We start from the raw sequence: 25,163 nt of genomic DNA on the forward strand, positions 1-25,163 counted from the left end.
GTTTAATAAGAAGCTGCTGCAAATCATTTCATTGAGTTGCTTGCAACCTGCCTGCATTAGCTGCTTATAGATAAACTTCAACAGAGTACTAAATGGATAATCTTCTTCAGAAAGATTATCTATAGCGGAGTAATGAATGGGCATCCACAATATAATATCTTCATAACAATTATCTCTTTGTCTCCCTTTTCTTTTTCATTTTTTTAACGTTAGATTCAAAGAATCAGCTGTTTCTTGTTTGGAGTCCTTTGCACCTCACTTCCAAAGCATGCTGTGATTACCTTTAACAACTACAAGCACAAGTATACCATTCCAAATGTAACAGACCATCTTAGGTTCCATTTTGAGTCTTGCTATGTGGCACTAAAAAGCACGGGCATCTGCTTCTTGACGTTGCAAAGGAACAAAGAATGCTATAAATAAGTACTAGTGTATCGAACATTTGAGCAAATTTCCCTCTAAAACTCTTTTAAGGAAGCCCTTTAACAGTCTCAATGGCTTCAAAGTTCAGTTCATTACTCAAATTTGTGTGTGAATAGCCATTATGCAGCAAAACTACTAATGCCATGTTTTTCTTCTCAAAATACATTAGCCAATAGGTCTAGCGAGGAAACTCTAAAAGATGCAAGGATATTGACTCACCCATTAAATCTGTGAAGAAAGAACTCACAAATCACTATAAGATTAGACCAAATGGAAATAGCGTTAGCTTTCTCACCTCTCGCACATACATAAGCGTAGAAAAATTAGCTAAGGCTCCCGCTTATACATTTATCATAAATACACCTCAAAGCCAATCCAGTTATCTGTATCATTCTGCTCTATTTTCAATATTTAGAGAACTCATCATAATTAGAACAATCTTACACTGGCCGTCAATCTGACCAAAACCCTCCAACTTTATCCGAGTTTGAAACCAACAATGCCAACCTATACATTATATTAATAATTATATTTGCTCTAGTATCTATCTCAAATTTTTCATATAAAGTGCGCTGAAATATCCATTTATCTAATTCTCCACATTTCAAGTTTACTACTAAACGATATATGCATGCAGTTGGAAGAAAATTAACCTAAATTGCATGTTCAAACCATAAATTTCATTAGTAGGACATATGGATCTAATATCTCAAAATGTCACGACCCAATTCTCCCTCCGTAACACGTCGTGACGGCACCTAGTCTCTACGACTAGATAAGCCTAACAAAATGTGGAAATAATAAAATGGAAGTAAAACTTAACAACTAACTGCAACAGATAACTAAATAACTGGTAACAATGCTGCTTGGCATGTACAATAACCATCACTCCAGTAATACACAGTATTCCCAAAATCCGGAACATCATAAGTCACAAGCTACAGAAGGAAACTAGTATCTCTATATACTAGAGTCTAATAAAAGAAGTACGGAAGGTAAATGATACAAGAGAGAATAGAAGGGGACTCCGAGGTCTGCGGATGCGACAGGTGTACCTTGAAGTCTCCGTACAACAAGCACTCTCAGCTAATTGCGGGGCTAATAAGAAGTACCTCGATCTGCACATAAAACATGCGCAGAAGAGTAGCGTACACCACAACGGTACCCAGTAAGTGGCAAGCCTAATCTCGGTCGAGTAGTGATGAGGTCAGGTCAGGCCTACTGGTAAATAATACATAAGGCAGGAGAATATATAGTATAATAAGAGACTAGAATTTAGCAAAAGGAAACACAACAAAGCAACAATACAACACATGGGTAAACAATAGGAGATCTCCAGAGATACCGTCTCGTAGTCCCAAAGTAAATAAGCAAGGAAATCTCCCAAGGTACCGCCTCGTAGTCTCAAAAGTAAATGTGCAGGGAGTCCCGAGGTACCGCCTCGTAATCTCAAAAGTAAATATGCAGGAAGAGCTCCCGAGGTACCGCCTCGTAATCTTAAAGGTAAACACACAACTCAAACTGATAAATACAACAGTAACAACAAAATTTCTACAGTTATACTGATAAGGAACAAGGAAAAGTAGGAAATCAACTAGGCATACTTCACAGAGTTCAAATAAGCAGTTAAAGCACGTAGACATGCGATAGTAGACTAAACATGATAACTACACATATTGGAATAACTCAATTAAGAATGAAAACGGACTAATACTCATTTAAACGGTATAACTCAAATTAAACGAAAAACAGGTTGCTACTCAGTATTAGGTTTTATAACAAATAGCTTGTGTACGTACTCGTCACCTCACGTACACGACACTCACATATCACAACAGTACCAAATCCTAAGGGGATTCCGTTCCCCCCACACAAGGTTAGGCAAGCCATTTACCTCGAACCAAGCTCAATCAATCGGTAACAATGCCTTTTCCACGAATATCCGACTCTAAATGGCCCAAATCTAGCCAAAATCAATTACGTACCATAAACACAACTAAAAGAAATTAATCTAATTAATTAAATCAAAGCTAAAAGCAAAAAATTAGAAAATTGCCCCAAAAAGTCGATTTGGGCCCATGTATCGGAATCGAGTAAAAGTCACATAATATGAACACATATTCACTCACGAGCCTGGTTATGTAATTTGTTTTGGAATCCGACTTCAATTTGAGGCCTGAATCCAAATTTCACAAAAATTCCTAATTCTACCCAAAACCCCCCAATTTCCAACATGAAAACACAAGATTTTTGGTTGAAATCTTAGAAAATGTAGTGAAAGATTGAAAGAAACTAGTTTAGAATCACTTACCAATTATTTGGGGGAAGAAAAGTTCTTTGAAAAATCGCCTCTAGGGTTTCTTGTTTTGAAAATTTGAGAGAATGAACCAAAATCCCGTCTAAGTCCCATTTTGATCAATTGGAGATGTCGCATTTGCGACCTGGGGTTCGCAATTGCGAACCCCCGCAAATGCAAAGACCTTCACATCTCTACTTTTATCGCAATTGCGATGACTTGTTCTCAATTGAGAACATTGATCTTCCGCATTTGCAACCAAATTGATCGCAAATGCGACCAAGCCTGCCCCAGCCCCACTTCGCAAATGCGAACTCAGGCCTCCCCGCAATTGCGACCTCTTGATTGCAAATGCGAACTTATGCTGACCCAGGTACTCTTCGCAAATACGAGCCTGTCAAGATTGGGGAATGTTCGCAAATGCGAACACTGATCTTGCAATTGCGAGATCAGACACCAGTCACCAGAAATTGCAGAACCAGTTGAGCTTTCTAAGTCCAAAACACTCCGTAGCCTATCCGAAACTCACCCGAGCCCTCGGAGCTCCAAACCAAACATGCACACAAGTCTAAAATCATCATACGAACTTGTCCACACGATCAAATCGCCAAAATAACACCTAGAACTACGAATTGAACACCAAATCAAATAAAATTTTCAAGAAAACTTTGAAACTTCTATTTTCACAACCGAACGTCCAAATAACGTCAAACCAACTCCGTTTCTCACCAAATTTGACAGACAAGTCATAAATATAATAGTGGATCTATACCGGGTTCCGAAACCAAAATACAAACCCGATATACAAAATTCAAACATTTCAAAGTCATTTAGCTTTTAACTTTCAAATTCCAACAAAGTGCGATAACTCGGGCAAAGGACTTCCGAATTCGATCCAGGCATACGCCCAAGTCCCAAATTACGATACGGGCCCACCAGGACCGTCAAAACACGAATCCAGATCCGTGTGCTCAAAACGTTATCCGAAGTCAACTCGAATGGATTTTAAGGCAAAGTTTCATATTTTCTCAGTTTTTAACATAAAATCTTTACGGAAAAACACTCGGACTGCACACGCAAATCGAAAAAGCTAAAAATGAGGTCTTTAAGGCTTTAAAGCGCATAATTAGGTTCTAAAACATAAGATGACCTATCAGATCATCACACAAAAAGTACGAAAGCATTTGACCGTCAAAAAGTATATACAATATATTTATCAACTCTATTTCCCGTGCAAAAGAAGCTCTCGAGCTAGCACTCAAAGAGGTCAATTCCGAAACATCATGCTTGTCATGAGCCCAAATCAGGAAAACACTTTCAGCTGTAAAATGAGACTAGCAGATCTGTAAGGTGTGGAGCTAGTTAGAAGTTAGGTTTTTGTAACTAAACAATTCCCTCCTTAGCTTCTTACGCAATTCCATTCTTCTCCCTGTAAATTCAGTTGATCACATCAATGCTAATACTATGTGCTCTACTCAAACCACTGATTGAATTAATCTGAGCTCAAATTTCACTAATTATAAATGGTTTGGGGGGGAGGGGGGCTAGCACTAGAGGTTATAGGTCTCTAACCAGAACTCATTTTTGATAACTGGGAAGTCCCCGAGGCAGGTGGCATATGTTTGTAAACTGTGTCCATTTTAGAGAAACGACGAAACATTAGTTCATTAAAAAAATAGAAAAATAATTTCGAGACCACAAGTTCTTTGTGTGTCCTTAAGGAATTTAATCCCCTCACAGTTGCGCAAGGTTTTGGATTAATTCCTCCCAGAAAAGAACGGGATAACTATTCTGTGATAGCGACACTACAAATCACAGAACTTCAACGAACTCAACTAACAGAGAAAATCACACTTGACATTTATGCTTATTTGAAAAAATAATGCAACAATGTAGAAATTAGGGGAGAAGTTTTTTAGATTTTGCATATATTAAAAATGAGGCCAAGCCATTAAATTTATAGACAATGAAAGAGTGGGATGAAAAGGTGAAATCCAAGAGTTGCCTCTTCCATTTTTCATTTGCACCCCTTACAGAAAAATCCAACAATCCCCCACATGAATGGGGAATGGTCATATGTGAAGAAAACATGCACAAAACATTGTGTGATTCGCAAGTAAGGATTAATCTCATCTGAATAAGTAGGTTTCCCTTTGAACTTTTCGTAGTGAACTTATGTCGGATATACTCGGTCAATTGGTAGATTTGATATCTTTGAACCGTCAAACTTTGGTGTATACCTAGACAACCATAAGTCACACAATTAACCCTTAACCGTCTTTGGTTCTCACTGTTGTGTTCGTTTCAGCCATAAACACCGCATGGTTTCATAAGTGCATAGAGAATTGGCCTTACAGAACACTCTTTGAAGCAGTTAACACTTCACACTTACATAGGTGATTCCTAAACGTATTATTCCGTGGATACACTATTTGATATACCCTGTATCAAACTTAGAAACCATTAAAAAGCCTTAATGTTTTATCCTTGGTACTGAACATTGTCTCATCCCGAGAATGGACCAAAAATAAATTTTATTTGACAATGTTGAACCGTCTTTAATGACTTTGTTTGAGCTCCTTAAACCTAGATCTTGGGATCTCTAGTCTTCTAGGTAGAGTTACCGCCACAATGACTTGTCCTCTGCCATAGTCTCATTCCTCTCGATGATCTTTCAACTACTTCTTTAGTTAGGCCTTTTATAAATGGATCCGACACATTATCGATTGGTTTCACGTAGTCAATTATGATTACTCCCCTAAAGAGTAGTTGTCTAACTGTTATATGTCTTCGTCGTATACGACAAGATTTTCTGGTATACATAATGCTCCCAACCCTTCCTATTGCCGCTTGACCATTGCAATGTATGTATATAGGTGCCAATATTTGGGCTAAGATAGAATTTCTTGAAAGAATTCGGGAGCCATTCAGTTTCTTAACCAGCCTTGTCTAAGGCTATAAATTCAGCCTTCATTGTAGAGCGGGCAATGTATGTTTATTTGGACGATTTTCAAGACACTGCTCCTCAACTGATTTAAAAGTATATCCACTTGTGAATTTAATTTAGGTTGATCCGGTGATCCAATTTGCATTACTATACCTCTTAATAACCGTACAATACTTATTATAGTACAATGTATAGTCATGGATATATTTAAAATATCCCAAAACTCATTTTATTGTCATGACAGTTCAATGCGAACTTCCTTATGTCGTAGAGTAATACGTCTCGACTTTCTATTGCATATCAGATTATTGACTACACTTAATCTACCAATAGTATATTATAACAACAGCTGGAATGATTAGCATCAGTTGTGGCCACAACCTTTTAATATATAACACATTTAGCAATCACTCCGCAATTTTTAACCATTTGAATGCTATTTATTCATACGTCTATATGATATGCAAATTATAGCACTTTCATTCATGAAACTAATCCAACTTGCAATGGATTTTTGTCATGTGCATCGGTTGGTTCACCTCATTATAGACCAACGTATTAATACATTCATTCATGAACGATCATGTTTATACAAAACATACTAACGCACCTTTCATGAAAAGTCACAGCCTTCCAGGTGACACCCTTTATAAGAGAGCTAAACATTATAAATGTTCAATAAAAAACAAATCATTTCTGGAAAGGTACGTAAACAACTTCGAATTTATAATTTCATCACTAGTCATCACTAAGACTGAACAAGTAATGAATTCATCGACTATCATATCAATATCTACTAAGGATTGGTGGGGTTCAAAAGTTATATCATTTGGATATTACGTCTAACATTGGCTTTTGTCATGCATAAGCTAAAAGCCCCCACATTTTAAATATTTCATCAACATATCATCCACATATAATGAAATAATGATTATATGATTTGAAGTATTCTTAACGTAAACACATTTATTTACACTCATTAATTTTGAAATGATTTGACAATATTATTTGGTCAAATCTCGCATGTCTTTGTTTGGATGTTCATTTTAGTCCGTAAAGTGACTTAACAAGTCGGCACACTTTTTTTTCCCTTCACGAACCACGAACCCTTCAGGTTATTCCATGTAAATTTCTTCCTCTAAATCTCAATTTAAGAAGGTTGTCTTCACATCCATTTGATGGATTTCAAGACCATACACCGTAGCCAATGCTACTAACATCCATATGTATGTCGGCATTTTCTGATTTATGAACCAGAAAATGATATGCCTTACTATTTGTTGCATATCCTATGAAAACGTAATCCTTCTAGCCTGATCTTTACCCTTTTGGGTTTAGGTACTTTGCACTTTAGCTAAGCACCCCCACACTATAAAATATTTAAGTTGGGCTTCCTTGCATTCCATTTTCATGTGGAATGGATTGCATCTTGCTATGGGGAACTCGACTAAGTATTCGGTTATCTGTAAGAATAACTTTCCCCACAAGTTCTGGGGTAAACCAGAACTTATCAACAAGGCATTCATCATCTCCTTTAACGTTTTGATTCTTTCTTTCTGCAATTCCATTGCAGTGACAAAGGGATTGTCGTTTGATGAATAATATCATATTCCAAACGTATTTCTTCAATCTGACACAACCATAATATTTTATACGGTGAAGTATTTAATTTTCACACCGAATAATATATTGGAGTAGAAATCACTAAGATTTTAATCTCCAAAACGAGTAGAAAGTCACGAAGACTTTAATCTCAATGAACGAGTAAAAAAATCATGCAGATTTTAATCTCGAAGCATGAGTAGAAAATCACGAAGATTAGTCTCCATAATAAGTAGAAAATCACAAGGATTTTAGTATCCAAAACAGGGGTAGACAATCATAAATTCAAATGGCTTTCCAACTAAACCACTGTAACTCCTAGGCAATTCAATAGTTTGATATATTGTTCTCTTCTTTGATACATATAAATTTTCATCTTCATGATCTCAAAATTATTTTTTTCAAGTATTCATGTAAGCTTAACTCATAATTACAACGTTAAATACTTCATTTATATGGTTTCATGCATGCAGGCTAACAAACTACATTCGACAAACCAATTTTATATGGTAAACATAATAAAAAACTTTTCCTTAACAATATATTATCCTTGTCATAACCACATGCAAATATATAGTTTGAGATCACTATATAATAAACTTCTATCCTAAACCAAGATTTTATAAATCGCCAAAGGATAGAAAACCCGATTTTTATTCCTATAGGGCCATTTTGAATCATCGCCTTCACAACGTTGGTCTCACCGTCACCAATTCTAACTTTCCTTCCATGAGTATTATTTACTTTTGAAAATCAATTAAGTAGAATTTGGCAGGATTGTTGTCGCAAATCCTTTTTGCTTATGAAACTCTTCTCTTGATAACAACAAAAGGATTTGAATGGGCTTCAACTAAATTTTGATTAGTCACGCTAATTAGTGCCCTTCCAATGTGTCTCCTTACCGCCCCAATCTACTAGAACATTCGCAGTTTTATATATAACGATAGGGACATAGTGTTTGGTGATTTTGACAACAACGTGATCAACCCACATGTTGTTTTCGTTCTTTGCCGTTTTCCAAACCCATGGATTATGGAAAAAATGGAAGAAACAATGCATTCTCCAAATCCATAAATTTCCACAAATCATACATGTTGCCTTGGAGTAAATTTGATACCAAAATAGTTTCTTCCATTGAGTAGTCTTGAGAGTGAACCCTCAAAAAGTAAATACGCTATAACAAGATAATAAATTGTCGATTCCAAAACCTTATTGGAGAGAGGAAGCACCGATTGGAAATTAGCAAGCAAACTTGAATTGTAGCCTAGACATAGCGAGCGGCAAACGTCCATGTAGCAGTCCATACGATTGCACCGTTTCACCGAGAAAGCCATCACCATATAACAGTAACGCTTTCAATTCCCTTACGAACATATAGTTAACTTTATCAGATTACATTAAATTCCTTAAGATTGTTTGTAAATTGTGTCCAATTTAGAAAAGCGACGAAACATTAGTTCACTAAAACAAAATAGAAAAATAATTTTGAGCCCACAAGCTCTTTGTGTGTCCTTAAAGAATTTAATCCTTTCACCGTTGTCCAAGGTTTTGGATTAATTCCTCCCAGGATAGAACGTAATAACTATTCTGTGATAGCGGCACTACAAATCACAGAATTTCGGCGAACTCGACAAACGAAGCAAATCACACATTACATTTATGTTTATTGGGAAAAATAATGCAACATTTTTAGATTTTCCATATCTTAAAAATGAGGCCAAGTCTCTAAATTTATAGACAATGAAAGGGTGAGGTGAAAAGGTGCAATCAAAGAGGTGTCTCTCCCATTTCTCATTCACACCCCTTAAGGAAAAACCCAACAGCATATGGTTTGAAACTTGGTGAATAATGGGCATCCCGCTCTATCCTTCTCCACTTAAATACAGGACTTTTGCATGCGGAGGAGTTCTAACTTATGATATGCGCCTAACCCATATATCACAAGTTGCGCTCTATCCACTAGACAAAGCTTTGGTCCCTATGTATCTTCTTCAACTTAAAAACAAAATCTCTAAACCCAAATCCCAAAGAAACTCCATTGTCCGCTTTAAAAGTCAATATCCAAAACTTATTATATTTCATGTACTTCTGAAAATCCAAAAATCTCATCTACAGCAAATCCTCAATGTTCTTAGCAAATCGTCTTTTCAGATAAATCACCTACTCAAAAGCTTATTGCGTATGTATCTTGTTTTTTTAAAAGTCACTCTTGTGTATCTATCTTTAGATCTCATTTAGAATTGCCTCCTCAAAATATCTTTATAGCCCAGAGATAAATTAGGGTTAAGTATGACAGTTAACTAACTTAAACTATAGAATTACCATATTGTTGTCTAGTAAGCTTAATTGAATGAGAGTACCTTGTTGATCAGAAAGCAATGAGTCTAGCTCGGATACTGGAGCCACAATCATCTCCTTCACCTGAAATCAAAAGGAAAAGAAGCAAGGTTTATTTAGCTATCATTAGATGTCATAATATTTTACTTCTCATTCAGTGGAGCCCGTTCCCATATGTCATGTAGTTTAATTGCAAATAAAGCATCAAAAAGAAAATGTTCGATGAAGTACTTCCCAAGGAAAGGTAACAACAACAACAACCCAGTATAATCCCATTAGTGGGGTCTGGGGAGGGTAGTTTGTACGCAGACCTTACCCCTACCCTGGGGTAGAGAGGCTGTTTCCGATAGACCCTCGGCTCCCTCCCTCCAAGAACTCCCACCTTGCTCTTGGGGTGACTCGAACTCACAACCTCTTGGTTGGACCTGGAGGGTGCTCATCATTAGAGCAACCCCCTCTTGTCTTCCAAAGGAAAGGTAAATGCGTCATAAATATAGCACCAAGGAGGTGCTATCAAAAGTATTTACATATCAACCGAGAAACGAGATTACACATCAACTCAAAATATAAGAACTATTGCTAGTATGGTTGAATTGAATACAAAGGATAGAGAAGGAGGGATGAGAAGCTTAGACCAGAAAAGGGGGATGAGAAGCTTAGACCAGAAAAGGGGATGAGAAGAAGGGGGATGAGAGGACACAGAATTCTTCTTCACACTATGCATGTAGTTCCTTGCTAACTCCTAGCCCCTTTTAACCAGTTCCCAATTTGCACCATTGATTTCCTTTCCAAGCCCACTAGCCTGGGTCCTAGATTAACCTATGAAGACCTCCTAGCCCTTGTTGCTTCTTCACAGGCCAATAGCTATTTGTGTTACATCCTTGTTGGTAGCCCATATTGGACTAGGGCCGATTCACAAAAGATTCTATGAGATCTATAGCTGCTTCAGCATCATTGACAAGTTTTATTTATATCAACTAAAAATAAAGTAAGCAATTCATTTGATCTTCTAAAAAGGAATTTTCTGTCTTCAAAGCATCTATAATTTCTCTCCCTTCTTTACCATGTACCATATACATGCAAGAACAGTTTGCTCCACTTTTTTTGTCGTCCTCCCTCTAATGTTCCAGCATTTCAGCAGCTCACACATATGCTTTGGGATAATCCATTTAAGTCCATTCATATTAAGAAACCATTGTCATAGCTGAGCGGTAATATGGCAATGCAAAAATATGTGATTAACACCGTCTGGCTTGCCTCTACATAAACAGCGTTTCAAACATAATTGAAAGTTGTGTTAAACACGCCTTCGAGTTACCAACCAACAGAAACATGCCACCTTATAAGGGACATTTGATTCCATCAAGCACTTGTTCTCTGAATTCTTTGCACAATACCAATGCAAATAAACACGCCTATATAGAGCAGAGATTAGCTCACCCTACCTGCAAATTAGGCTACTTGCTAACAATCCAAGCTGGAAACTCTTACTGCCCAAAGCCTAATACTTTGTTAGCTTAGACTGCCTTTGAATACATTCCTTGTTTTACTCAATGAGAGAACCAAAACTTCCCACCAATTGCTTGTTGGGCAGATGAACATTGTGGCCTCTCTTAAAGGTCTGACATTTTCTTTGAAGAATCTCACTCGTCTAATATGCAATATCATTTTTTTAGATGCTGGTGTCTGGGCCAGCTTGTTCGCATCTCGACTATTCCATCGGGTACCTGCTACTGCCCACTAGCACGGTACCTAGTAACTCTTCCCACCAAGGCTTGGAAAGATGGAACGAAATCTCTTAGTGATTTTGCCTCAGCTAATATTTGAAACTGATGTTATGGTTCTACTCTCACTTCAATGAACACTAGGTCACACCCTTGGGTGCGTCTAATACGCAATATCATTTGATAAACTGAAAAGAGATGTCGAAGTTAGGAGAGGAAAAGATGGAGGTGTTTTTAAGATAATTTAAGAAGTGGCTTTTTATAATATAGCACATACATGAGAAATAAGTAAAAGAAACAGAAGCTAGAATCTGAGAAACTAAGGATAATCATATACAAGAAACCTTAATATATTTTTTCTTTAATAACATACTAGACATTGATAAGAAAATGTGTGCTTTTCTTTTTCTTTAAATAGCTTTTGTGAAATTCACAAGTAGTTGAATTACCACCTTTTTTCTAGTTATATGCATGAATACTTCTGCTTAAATTCATTAAGGGGTTGTTTCGTTCAATTGTGGGATAGACAAGAATATTCATCCCATGGGATTAGCTATCCCACCTTCTACATGGGATAGCTAATCCCACCATTTTGGTATAAAATTTATCCGGGACTAACAGATACCTATAACAAACATGGGATAAATACAATCCCAAATTTTATCCCAACATTAGTATCCTTATCTGGCAATCCAATGACCCCTAAAGGTATACGCTGCATGTGGTGCCAGTTTTTCACCAAGTCAAATTACCTATTCAGGTTTGTGATTACATTTGATATATCCGGTGAAGATGAGACACCCTTATCTCTACCAGATATATCATTGCCAAGGAGCAACTTTGCTAAATTTTCCTTCATCAACTGCAAATCTAAACGGGAAAAGAAGAACAATATGTTATAGATAGAGAAGAACTAGAAAATGTTGTGTGTGTTTTATGTAAGATATAATGTGGAATCTCCTTCACGTATAAATAACTTAATTAATCTACATGAATTTACTTTGGAATACAAATAGGTACCAGAAGTTGTAAAGTATGACTTTTAGGCTTTTCAAATGAAATAATGAGAGAAAAAATAACAAAAAAGAAGAAAAAAGATAAATAGGATTCTTAGTTGATAGATGTGCTGCATCACCTTACTTGAGACCAAAATTATATAATATACTAGTAAATTTAAAGGGTTCATTGAACATGAGTCGATTTTCCCGCAAGTTATACTTGCAAATGATATAAATTCTGTACTGGAGTTCATTGATCCAGTGTGTAATTGAGGTACAAAAACCAGCCAATAACATCGCAAGACAATTCCTCCGTGGTGTTGTTAAAAAGATTAGTTATCAAAAAGTTTCAGTTGGTTGTACCTCAATATAAAAAAATCAAAGCAACCAAGTCAATCAAATAAATGCGATAATGCAACAAAAGGCTAAACTGATAAAAAGCAAATATTAACATATACGTAATTCTTATTGATCAGCTTTGCCAATGTAACAAATGCACGTATAACGTCTTCTGATCTCGAGCACCATAACATCAGTATATGAAATTATCAAGCAAAATATTCTCCAGGTATATTGGTAGACAATGGTCCTTCTTAAGTGGGATATATGTGTGTCCACAATAGCTGAAATTTACTAACTTATTTCCTATTGAACCTGGGATCAAACCTGCTTCAGCCTCCAGCCTTTAGATAAGACACGGACAACTAAAATGACATGTTCGAAGGAGATAAATGTAGGGGGAATCAAATGAGAGAGTTAAAATTTACAAACTAAATATTCCTTTTTTATTGTTACTTTGCAAACTAAATATCATAAGCCTCGATCATCTATTAAACACAACAACAATCCACCAGCCAAGATTACAATGAAGGAGAATAAATAGATTAACTTAGCTTTAAACTGACAATACAATAAAAATAACAATTCAAAACAAACAATAAGTTGCAATCACGTTATTAGTGAAGGCATAACCCAAGTTGGTGGGCAAATAAGACTTACTGATAATCCAGGATAAAATGATTCAATTTTTTCATCTTCTATATTGTAAGCCCCCATATCTCTTCCAGCCCCTCCTTCCTCATTTCTACCATATTCCAACCAATCATCAGTAAAATATATGTGATTAGGTTTGATTCCTGAAAACTTAGAAGAGTTCAACGCAACTTGCTCCATTGCGGCCCAAAAATATTGATGAATCTCCCAAGGTTTTAAGATCCTCCTCCTTGAATTTACCTTTGGTTATATCTAGTTCAGAGATCTTAAATTTAAAGCTCTTAAATGTACCATTTGGATCCTCACCTATGCTCTTGATTGCATATCAAGTAACAAGTAATAGTGCACCAGATAACTCAACTAGGTAGAACTGAACTGAAGGCAGTTTAAACATATCATCTTCCAGCTCAGCAAGCAAGCGTGTCTGTACACTTGGTTGAGTAATGCTAGGCCCTGCAATATCATAAGCCCATACTTCGCCACAGTAACTCACGGAATAAAATTGGCCCTTACAAAAAATCATATTGCAGACTCCACCATCAGTAACAACATCAATCTCCGTCCAATTAAGATCTCCGGGTCGCCAAAAAGCCAAACAAGAACCTCCTCCATAATAGTGCACCAACAACGTATAATCTGATGTAAGAGATGGATTTGCAGATAAGATACCTTTGTCTATGCAGTGCCAACGCTTTCCTTCACGTGCTCTTTCGAGATAATCGAGACCATGAAAAGACAGTAAATCTTTTCGGGAGGGAAGCTGTATTTTTATTCGAGAGAAAGGATGCAACAAGTTCATCTCCCCCGTATTATTTGCCACGGTGCAAAGCCATCCCTCGGATGGTAAACACTCTCGTCCTCCGGCTTCCGGGAGAAATATGCGTGAAACTTTCTTCTTGGAAAGAGAGTAAAATTCTCGATAATCGTCATCTTTGGCACCCAACATAAGCAATGGAACTTGGGGCGAAAGCACATCAAAATTTTGCTTTGAAGCAGCAGTTCGCCATGAGGTACAAACGGCACCAAAAATAATGAAATCTTCAATCCCTTTAACACGCTTTGCAATCTCAGTAATCAGATCGATGGGCAACTCTGCCCAGTTCGCCATAGTTTGAGGATGTGAGGCTTCTCTATTTCTAGGGCAAGGAAAAAGAACCACTTCCATAGCAAGACAACAAGAACCTAAGGACATATATATAGGCGTGCAAGCAAATTCCTATATTGACATGGATTTTGAATACTAATGACAAGCCCAGATTTTTTCTAATTTAGGAACTAGGAATTGGACTGGGCGTGCAAGTAAATTCCTATATTGACAAGGATTTTGTGGATGACAAGTCCAAAAAATTCGGAACTTGTTGGATTTGGACTCGAATTGTACAACTAGTATGATAAAGTTCACGATTAGCCATTTTTAGAGTATGTATTGAAAAAATAGCCGCAGGTTCAAAAGTGTTGCAAATTAACTATTTTTAAAGCAAAAATAAAATTTGAAAAAAATACAGTAAAAATCACAGAGAACTACTTTTTCTGCATTTTCTCAGAATCGCGTCAATAATCCTCCACTCTTTACATCAAGGGTTATATCCCTGGGAAAGAAGAGATGAAACAAATATATATTATAAAGTAAGACCTACCAACCCAGATTCGTATCATCTCCCGTTCGTCGCCGTCGATTATCCCTATTTGAAGCTTCCCAATCTTCGGCAACTAGAACCGCCGATGATAACAAACAACAGCTTCAATTTTTATACTTAGGTTTGTCGATTATTTTGATTCAGATATGTTAATACATGTTTGTTGAGGATTTGGTATTTGAAGGTAAGAATATTTGGGGGCTTTCAAAGCGAGATTCTGATTCAAGGAAAAATTAGAATTATCACATTGTGCGAATTTTCTAAATCAAAGAAGCATTGTCTGTCTGAGTTTCTAGATCATCACCAGTTACAAAGATGGATGCTCATTGTGGAGTTTAAATTTGACAGGTTTTAAATTCTGGAGTTTAATTTGGAGGAGCTTGAACTCCATAATATCATGTTGGGAGTTTAACTTATATATAAGTTTGAATTCCAGCAAATTGTATATTGTGCTGCAAGTTATCCATATTTTAGCTAAGACTACTAAAGACCCGTTTTGCCATAGATTTTGCCAAAATAAACTTGGGTTTTATTTGTCAAACATATGTTTGGCCATAGATTTTGCCTACATTTTAGGCAAATCCCAAATCTCAAATACCAAATCCCAAAACCAGCTCAATAGTTGGTTTTTGGGCCAAAATATCACTATTATATTTTTTAAAAATTGTCCCAAACTTTTGTATTTTATAAAAGAGCTCACCATTTATTATTTTGTAACGATGTTGCTTCGTCTTCTCGGTCATCTGATAGTGTATCATTTAGTTCATTATAAAAATGATAATTTTGTATCAAATTTATTTATGTTCAGGACTATGGTTTGCGATATTATAATTAATGTTATTGATAATGGTACTCTTGGGTATTTGTGATAGTTTTTAGAACTTGTGGGTATAAGTCATGTTTAATGTTTTTCCAAATCAAACTTCACCCAAAATAGATGTCCAAACACATTTCATCTTCAAACCAAACTTCACTCAAATCAGATTTTTCAGAATAAATTTGGGAATCTATGGCCAAACGCTAGCTTAGTTTGTGTTTGGCTAATCAATTTGAAAAGCACTTTTGAGCAACAATTAATGTTTGGCAAAATTTTAAGAAACTGATTCCAAATGTATTTTTCTTAAAAGCGTTTTTCAAAAAGTGCTTTTAGGGAGAAGCTAAATATTGTTGCTTCTACTCAAAAGTATTTTTTTCCCACAACTTTGAAAAAAAAGTACTTTTGGCCTAGAGAAACTTGATCAAATAGATTATAGCAGTGACTATTGTTAATTACATTTGAATTTGCGGTTATCTTTCAATTACCGATCCGAAAAATGGCTAACTTGTGCAATTTTTACTTGAGACTCTGAATCGTGGCGCAAAGGTCTAACATGTGTTGAGACAGGTCACATAATTATCATTCGAATTGAGAAATATATATTGTTAATTGCCTCCAAAACTAATAGCCGACAATGTATATTTTTTGTATATATGCGTATTATATACGGAAAATATACATACTTTATATAATTTTCGGATAGCAAATACATTAATTTCGACTGACCAACCAATTTTGTATTTTGCTTTACTTCACACAACCCAAACATGGTATATCTACTTGCATTCTAGCTCAGCCAGGATAAAATGATTCAATTTTTCCATCTTCTAGATTGTAATCCCCCATATCTCTTCCAACCCCTCGTTCCACATTTCTAACATATTCTAACCAATCATCAGTAAAATATATGTGATTAGGTTTGATTCCTAAAAACTTAGAACAGTCAATGCAACTTGCTCCATTGCGGCCCAAAATAATTGATGAATCTCCCAAGGTTTTAATATCCTCTTCCTTGAATTTACCTTTGGTTATATCTAGTACAGATATTTTAAATTGAAAGCTCTTAAAAGTACCGTTTGGATCCTCATCTATGCTCTCGATTGCATATCGAGTAACAAGTAATAGTGCACCGGATAACTCAACTAGGTAGAACTGAACTGAAGGCAGTTTAAACATATCATCTTCAAGCTTAGCAAGCAAGTGTGTCTATACACTTGGTTGAGTAATGCTAGGCCCTGCAATATCATAAGCCCATACTTCGCCACAGTAACTCACGGAATAAAATTGGCCCTTACAAAAAATCATATTGCAGACTCCACCATCAGTTACAACATCAATCTCCATCCAATTAAGATCTCCGGGTCGCCAAAAAGCCAAACAAGAACCTCTTCCGTAATAGTGCACCAACAGCGCATAATCTGATGTAAGAGATGGATTTGCAGATAAGATAGCTTTGTCTATGCAGTGCCAACGCTTTCCTTCACGTGGTCTTTCGAGATAATCGAGACCATGAAAAGACAGTAAGTCTTTTCGGGAGGGAAGCTGTATATTGATTCGAGATAAAGGATGCAACAAGTTCATCCCCCCCGTATTATTTGCCACGGTGCAAAGCCATCCCTCGGATTATAAACACTCTCGTCCTCTAGCTTCCGGGAGAAATATTCTTGAAACTTTCTTCTTGGAAAGAGAGTAAAATTCTCGATAATCGTCATCTTTGGCATTCAACATAAGCAATGGAACTTGGGGCGAAAGCACATCAAAATTTTGCTTTGAAGCAGCAGTTCGCCATGAGGTACAAACGACACCAAAAGCAATGAAATCTTCAATCACTTTAACACGCTTTGCAATCTCAGTAATCAGATCGATGGGCAACTCTGCCCAGTTCGCCATAGTTTGAGGATGTGAGGCTTCTCTATTTCTAGGGAAAGGAAAAAGAACCACTTCCATAGCAAGACAAAAAGAACCTAAGGACATATATATAGGCGTGCAAGTAAGTTGCTATATTGACATGGATTTTGAATATCAATGACAAGCCCAAATTTTTTCTCATTTAGGAACTAAGAATTGGACTCGGCATGCAAGTAAATTCCTATATTGACAAGGATTTTGCTTATGACAAGACCAAAAAATTCGGAACTAGTTGGATTTGGACTCGTACAACTAGTAGGATAAAGTTCACGATTAGCCATTTTTAGAGTATGTATTGAAACAATAGCCCCAAGTTCAACAGTGTTGCAAATTAACTATTTTTAACACGAAAATAAATTTTAAACAAATATACCCGTAAAAATAACACATACCAACTTTTTTTGCATTTTCTAAAAATCGCATCAATAATCCTCCACTCTTTACATAGGCGGGTTATATCCCTTGGAAAGAAGAGATAAAACAAATATACAAAGTAAAACGTACCAACCTAGATTTGTATCACCGCCCGTTCGTCGCCGTTGATTATTCCGGTGAAGCTTCCCAATCGTCGGCAACTAGAACCGCCGATGATAACCAACAACTGCTTCAATTTTTATACCTAAGTTTGTTGATTATTTTGATTCAGATATGTTAATACATGTTTGTTGAGGATTTGGTATTTGAAGGTAAGAATATTTGGGGGCTTTAGAATTATCACATGACTTATTAATTATTTAACCTCAAAACATTTTCCAAAACTCCTTATCAGTTTTCAGCACCCTTGCTCACCCACCCCACCTAATCCCACCCCACCCCCCTCTCAAAAAGGCTTCTTCTTTCAAATTTTATATTTTTTTCAGTCACCACCCACCCTACACCCCCGAAAAATAAATTTACTTTTTTTAAAATTTTAAATTTCTATTTTTTTGTTTTTCAGCACCACCCACCCCACTGTCCCACCCCGTACAAAAAGAGGTTTTTCATTTACTTTTTTTTTGTAATTTTTAATTTTCTAGTGTTTGGTTTTTCTGCACCTCCCCCCGGGATTTTTTTTATATATATATTTTCAGTTTTAGTTTTTTCATCTTTCGATTTACACGTTCAAAATTTTACAAGTTTCAAAGTTATGAGTTCGGAGGCTTATGTGTTTGAAAGTTTACGAGTTTAGAAATTATAAAGTTTATGGGTTCGAAATTTCGCGGTTTCGAAAGTTTAGATGTTCGAAAGTTTATGACTTCATGTTTATTGTATCTAAATTATTTATGAATACTCTTGAGAAGTTATTTTCCTTAATTTGTGTACCAAACACCGGAAAATGAATAAGATTACTACTTGTTTTCTAAGAAAATATTTTCTTGGAAAACGTTTTCCATAATTTTCCATTATACCAAACACACCCTAAATTTAAGCTTATAGCTTGTTTGGCCAAGCTTCTCAGCATGCCAAAAGTATTTTTTTTTCTTTAAAAAAGTGCTTTTCCCCCTCAATTTGAGGTGTTTTGCCAAACGTTTTTTGAAAAACAAAATTGCTTTTAGCTAGAAGTAGAAACAGTTTTGAAGAACTAGAAAAAAATAGCTTCTCCCCAGAAGCAGAAACAGTTTTAACTTTTCTTCCTACCAAAAATATCCTTTGTAAAATACTATATATACCAAAGTAACCTTACTTAATTTAAACTATTAAGTAATTATGATGACCCAAAATGTCATCTTATGTTTTGGAACTCGATTCTGCGCTCTTAAGCCTTAAAATCTCATTTTCACCCACCTCGATTTACGTGCGCTATCCGAGCATGTTCCGGAAGTCTTTTATGTTGAAAACTAACAAAAATAAGAATTTTTTGCCTTAAAAGTTGATTTTAGTTGATTTCGGTCAATATTTTCGGTAAACGGGCTCGGATCCGTATTTTGACGGTCCCGCTGGGTACGTATCGAATTATGGGACCTGGCGTATGTGATGACCCAAAATATAATCTTTAAATTTAATGATTAATTATGTGATCTAAGACCTCTAAAAGCACTATTTTTTATAACTCGACTTGCGTGCGCAGTTCGTTAAATTTTCTGAAAAGTTATTATGTGAAAATGGATTAAAATATGAATTAGAGTTTTAAAACTCAACTGAGTTGACTTTGGTCAATATTTTGAGCAAATGGATTCAAATCAGTGTTTTGACAGTTCCGGTAGGTCTGTTTCGTGAATTGGGACATAGGCGTATGCCCAGAATTAAATTCCGAGGTCCCTAGCCCGAGATATAGAATTTTGATGAAAATTTTAAATGTTTAAGTTCAAATAGTGACTGGATGTCGAATTATGTACAAACGGCCCCGTAATAGAATTTTGATGATTCCAACAATTTCGTATGGTGATTTTGGAATTAGGAGCGTGATCGGAATTTTACTTGAAAGTCCGTAGTGGAATTAGATTTGAAATGTCGAAAGTTGAATTATTGGGAAGTTTGACTGAGGGGTTGACTTTTTGTTATCGGGGTGAAAATCCGATTCTGAAAATTTTTATAGCTCTGTTATGTCATTTATGACTTGCGTACAAAATTTGAGGTCAATCAGACTTGATTTGATAGGTTCCGGTGTTGTTTGTAGAAATTAAAAGTTTCAAAGTTCATTAGGCTTGAATTTATGTGTGATTCGTGTTTTTAGTGTTGTTGGATATGATTTGAAGATTCAACTAAGTTCGTATGGTGTTTTAGGACTTATTGGTATGTTTGGTTGAGGTCCCGGGGACCTCGGGTGTGTTTCGGATGCTCAACGGGTCATATTTGGACTTAGAGAAGTAGCAGATTTTCTGGTTTTTGTTGCAGAAGTTTGTTCTTCGCGTTCGCGAAGGTGTGGTCAGTGGAAGCATCGCGAACGCGAGGAGTATGACGCGTTCGCGAAGAGTATTTTCTGAGTGTGAGGTTTTGTTCTTCGTACCCTTGCTCACCCACCCCATACCTTCATACCCACCCACCTAATCCCACCCCATACCTATCCACCCCACCCTCTCTCAAAAAGGCTTTTTCTTTCAAATTTTATATTTTTTTTCCGTCACCACCCACCCTACACTCCGAAAAATAAATTTACTTTTTTTTTTATAATTTCAAATTTTTATTTTTTCTGCACCACCCACCCCACTGCCCCACCCCGTACAAAAAAAGGTTTTTCTTTTACTTTTTTTTGTAATTTTCAAAATTTTGTTTTTTTTTTCTCGCATCCCCCACCCCCTCCCCCCTCCCCTCACTAACACCAATTAGCCCTTCCCCCGTTTTTTTTATATATATATATTTTTTCAGTTTTAGTTTTTTCATCTTTCGATTTACACGTTCAAAATTTTACAAGTTACATCTTTCGATTTACTTTTAGCTAGAAGTAGAAACAGTTTTGAAGAAGTAGAAAAAAATAGCTTCTCCCCAGAAGCAGAAGCAGTTTTAACTTTTCTTCATACTAAAAATACCCTTTGCAAAATACTATATATACCAAAGTAACCTTACTTAATTTAAACTATTAAGTAATTGTGATGACCCAAAAGGTCATCTTATGTCTTGGAACTCGATTATGCGCTCTTAAGCCTTGAAATTTCATTTTTACCCTCCTCAATTTACGTGCGCTATCCGGACATATTTTCGGAAAGCGTTTATGTTAAAAACTAATAAAATAAGAATTTTTGCCTTAAAAGTTGATTTTAGTTGACTTCGGTCAATATTTTTGGTAAACGGGTCCTGATCTGTATTTTGACGGTCCCGTTGGATACGTATCGAATTATGGAACATGGCGTATGTGATGACCCAAAATGTCATCTTTAAATTTAATGATTAATTATGTGATCTAAGACCTCGAAAAGTACTATTTTTCATTACTCGACTTGCGTTCACAGTCCGTTAAATTTTCCGGAAGTTTTTATGTGAAAATGGATTAAAATATGAATTAGAGCTTTAAAACTCAATAGAGTTGACTTTGGTCAACATTTTGAGCAAACGGACTCGGATCAGTGTTTTAATAGTCCCGGTAGGTCCGTATCGTGAATTGGGACATGGGCGTATGCCCGAAATAAAATTCCGAAGGTCCCTAGCCCGAAATATAGAATTTTGATAAAAATTTTAAAAGTTTAAGTTCAAATAGTGTCTGGATGTCGAATTATGTACAAACGACCCCGGAATAGAATTTTGATAATTCCAACAGCTTCGTATTGTGATTTTCGACTTAGGAGCGTGATCGGAATTTTACTTGGAAGTTTGCAGTATAATTAGGCTTGAAATGCCGAAAGTTGGATTTTAGGAAGTTTGACCGAGGGGTTGACTTTTTGTTATCGGGGTCGAAATTCGATTCTGAAAATTTCCATAGCTCTGTTATGTCATTTATGACTTGCGTAGAAAATTTGAGGTCAATCGGACTTGATTTGATAGGTTCCGGTGTTGTTTGTAGAAATTGAAAGTTTCAAAGTTCATTAGGCTTGAATCTATGTGTGATTCCTATTTTTAGTGTTGTTGGATATGATTTGAAGATTCGACTAAGTTCGTACGGTATTTTAGGACTTATTGCTATGTTTGGTTGAGGTCCCGGGGGCCTTGGGTGTGTTTCAGATGCTCAACGGGTCATTTTTGGACTTAGAGAAGTAGCAGATTTTCTGGTTTTTGTTGCAGAAGTTTGTTCTTTGCGTTCGCGAAGGTGTGGTCAGTGGAAGCATCGCGAACACGAGGAGTATGATGCGTTCGCAAAGAGTATTTTCTGAGTGTGAGGTTTTGTTCTTCGCGTTCGCGAAGGAGAGGACGTGAATGCGAAGGTATGGTCTGTGTGTGCATCGCTAATGCGTGAGTGGCGTCGCGTTCGCGAAAGAGAGCGAGGCAGCTGGGAACCCCAGTCTTTTGTTCTACGCGTTCGTGAGATAAGGGACGCATTCGCGAAGGTTTGAGTTTGCAAAGCTTCGTGTTCGCGAAGCATTGGTCGCGTTCGCGAAGAGAAAAGTTGGGCAACACATTTTTGTGCTTCGCGAATACGAGGCAAGGGTCGCGTTCGCGAAGAAGAAACCACTAGGCAGAATGTTTAAGTTCAGAAAATGGGACTTTGTCCCATTTTTCATTTTTAACGATTTGGAGCTCGGATTGTGGCGATTGTTTAGAGATTTTCAGAGAAAACGTTGAGGTAAGTGTTCTTAACTCAATCTTTGTTAGATTACCCGAATCTATCACTCTTTTTAACAATTAATTGGTGGTTTAAGTTGATAAAATTCGAAAACCCTCTTGGATAGATTTGAGGATTTGAGGGTCGGATTGTTATTGGAATTTAGTCATTTTGGTATGGTTAGGCTCGTGGTTCAATGGGCGTTCATATTTCGTAACTTTCGTCGGATTCCGAGCCATTTTTTAGTTAATTTCGGATTTTTATTGAAAAATATAGTATTTTCTTATAGAATTAATTCTATAATTTTTGTTGACTGTATTAATTTATTTATGGCTAGATACGAGTCGACCGGAATCGAAAAATCGAGAGAAAAATATATTACTTGGTTAAATTGGAGCAAATTGAAGTAAGTGACTTATCTAACCTTGTGGGGGGAAATTTCCCTAGGATTGGTATTAATTGTAATGTGATGAAAGTCGTGTACACGAGGTGACGAGTGTGTACACGGACTAAATACGGACTAAATATAAAGGATTATGTGTTCAAATTATGAAGATCACTGTTACATATTAATTAAATTATTAAATCTTATTATATTCTCCATTTTTGATTTGATTTGTATACCTTAAATTTGCTTGATCTTTTCCTGCTAATTGTTTTACCTGTTTAATTGAAACTTAGTTTCTTTTATACTGTGCATTATTTGAAGGTTGATTTTCTTTATATTAAGTATTATTAATATGAAGTATTTGACATTTCTAAATTTGATATTGAAGCAACGTATTAAAGATTTTGAAATATTATTTTCCTGAATTATTTATTCCTGAATATTTTCGTAAGATTTTTGGTACTCATTGTGATGGAGCCGTGAGCTCTTAATTGTGGAAAAATATTATTGTTGGATTATTTTGGCATGAGCCGTGAGCTCTTTATTATTGAAAAATATTGTTGTAGATTTATTTTTGGAAAATTGAAATATTGGGCACTTGAGGTGCAAATTGTAATATATTGTAATATTGATATGCATGCGGTGGTATATGGTCTGAGTATTGAAACGCATGCGGTGAGATAAGGGTGGTTTGATACACGTGACTAGTAGGGGTGACTACTAGAAGTCATACGGTGAGATAAGAGTGGCTAAAACGCGGGATGTTATTTCTGAAAAAAAAATATTTTCTTTAAATAAATTGTGAAGGCTCCCGTGGTGATATAAAGAAATGAGATATTGTGAATTTATTTATGATTTGGGACTATGAGGAGGTACCTCGGTAGTGCCCTTGTTGATATTGATTTATGGCCATAGTTGCCTTCGATTAATTGTTGTGATTTTCATAAAGCTGAAAGGAAATTCTGTTTTGATTCCACGAGATATTATTTGTATTTTTTTTGTGTCTTTAAATGTGACATACTATTTGATTCATTTCCATAGTCATTTCATCTTATTAAATTGTTTAGACATTTTTTCATGTCATTATCTATTCTCCAGTTGTGCCTGACCTGACCTCGTCACTACTCTACTGAGGTTAGGCTTGGCACTTACTGGGTACCACTGTGGTGTACTCATACTATGCTTCTGCACATCTTTTTGTGAAGATCCAGGTACATCTTACCAGTCTAGACGTCAATGAAGTTACCTGCGAACGGAGACTTCGAGGTATATCTGCCAGCGTCCACAGACTCTAGAGCCCCCGTCTATCATTTTATGCTGCTTCATTATTTTTCTTTAGACCTTGATAAATAGAAATATTGAGAATAAATTTTAGAAGCTTGTGATTTATTTCTACCGGGTTTTGGGAGTTGTAATTAATTGAATTGTAGTTTATTTATTTCAGATATTTATGATTATTCCGCATTGATAGGCTTACCTAGTCTTAGAGACTAGGTGCCATCGCGAACTCCTACGGAGGGAATTTGGGGTCGTGACAAGTTGATATCAAAGCACTAGGTTCATAGGTGCTATGAGTCACAAGCAGGTTTAGTAGAGTCTTGTTGATCGGTACGGAGACGTATGTACTTATCTTCGAGTGGCTATGGAACTGTTAGGAAATATTCATTTCTTTGATTCCTTATCGTGCACCTTTGTTGATTTCAAGGGTCTAAACAATTGTCTTTCTATTCTCTCACAGATGGTGAGGACACGCACAACTGGATCTGATGATCATACACCCGCGCCCCCTGTTGGAGCTGCAATAGGTCGGGGTCAGGGCAGAGGTCAAGACAGAGGCCGAGGAAGACCACATGGTACATCTAGAGCACCTGCACCAGAGCCACCAGTAGCTCCAGTTGGAGAGCACCTGAGACGCCTGTTACTATTCCTGCACTTCAGGAGGCTCTTGCCTAGATTTTGAGCATATTTGGCACTCTAGCTCAT

General features: G+C 36.4%; 1 long non-coding RNA gene across 1 annotated transcript; it reads right to left on the reverse strand.

Moving 5' to 3' along the window:
* Positions 1-1,229: 1,229 nt before the first annotated feature.
* LOC104099843 (uncharacterized) lies at positions 1,230-18,448 on the reverse strand. The gene is made up of 3 exons (XR_011410675.1): positions 18,191-18,448; positions 9,629-9,689; positions 1,230-1,919 (listed from the first exon to the last, which is right to left on the reverse strand). It is a non-coding gene; the product is annotated as an uncharacterized lncRNA (long non-coding RNA).
* Positions 18,449-25,163: the final 6,715 nt, after the last annotated feature.

This window comes from Nicotiana tomentosiformis, chromosome 8 (assembly GCF_000390325.3).
Source record: "Nicotiana tomentosiformis chromosome 8, ASM39032v3, whole genome shotgun sequence".
NCBI lineage: Eukaryota > Viridiplantae > Streptophyta > Magnoliopsida > Solanales > Solanaceae > Nicotiana > Nicotiana tomentosiformis.